This window comes from Drosophila montana, unplaced genomic scaffold, assembly GCF_035044405.1.
Source record: "Drosophila montana isolate Dmon_TW-CO22-7 unplaced genomic scaffold, ASM3504440v1 contig_3778_1, whole genome shotgun sequence".
In the NCBI taxonomy this organism is placed as follows: domain Eukaryota; kingdom Metazoa; phylum Arthropoda; class Insecta; order Diptera; family Drosophilidae; genus Drosophila; species Drosophila montana.
Genome location: NW_026998655.1, coordinates 101,510 through 102,732, shown reverse-complemented (window position 1 = coordinate 102,732; position 1,223 = coordinate 101,510).

The window sequence follows — 1,223 nt, the reverse complement described above, 5'->3', positions numbered from 1 at the left end:
TACCTCTTGTAGCCTTCGCCGGGAATATACTATAGCGCCACTCTGTAAATCCTTGTCCCAAGAATGTGGGCTACTCATTTGATGTTTTTTAAACCCTGAACCCATTTAAAATGGGTAAAAGGGGTATAATGTATTTATGCAAATGTATGTAACAGGCAGAACGAAGCATCTCCGACCCCATAAAGTATATATATTCTTGATCAGCATCAACAGCCGAGTCGATTTAGTCATGTCCGCCTGCCTGTCCGTCCTTCCGTCCGTAAAAGATATGAGAAGAAAAAGACTTAAAGCTTTGAAATTTTGTAGGTCCTCCTAGTTCCCGTGCAGAACGAGTTTGTTTTCGATAATCGATAACTTGTCCCGTTTACATTTAATCGACAAAAATCGATATCGTTATCCTGTTTTTTGAGCATATTATATTTATTTATTTACTTATTTATTAGTGGTCGACAAAACGAGTGTCTTCCTAATTATTCATTACATTTTATATACAATTATGAAAATTAAATGCTAAAAGCCTAGTTAGGGAACACAAATTTCTATTAGCATCACCGACCGATGGAGGTGTTTTATTTGCCACCGGAATCAGAGTCATTGCTAGCTTTATCCATCCCGAGAGAAAAAGAAGATGGCAAACTTGAAGATTTACGCTTCAAGTTTACAAAATTGTAAAACTGTCTCGGATTTTGGGCAAATTGCCTTTTGCCTTTTAAAAAAAGATAATAGCAGTATTCATGTCAACCGAGTCATATAAGAAAGACCAATCGGTTGCACAAACACATTTTGGAGAAATCAATTTGCTTGTCGATGCATTCTGGGCACGACCAACGCAAGCCGCCGCAGCCCTTCTTGGCAATTGCAGCGATCTTGTCGCAATCACGCCCAGTGAGACCTGCACATTTAGTATGCATCATATTCTAACATAGCCTGCAATTAACAAATTGCGGCTGTGAAGAATCATCAGCCTGCTTGAACGTGCAAGGTTTCTTACAGCTCGACATAATTTCTACCAGCGTTAAAAGATATGCAGAAGTTGCGAAAGCGCAGAGTAAAACGAAACACGGTGCACAAAAATAGAGCAAGTAAACGCTCAAAAATATATAAAAATCTTGGAGCACTAGCATTATTACTCAATGGAGCACAAGTAAAACACGTCAATCACTCTCAACTGAGAACTCTCTCATATTTGGTAAATAATTAGAGATATTGTCACAAAACTTGAC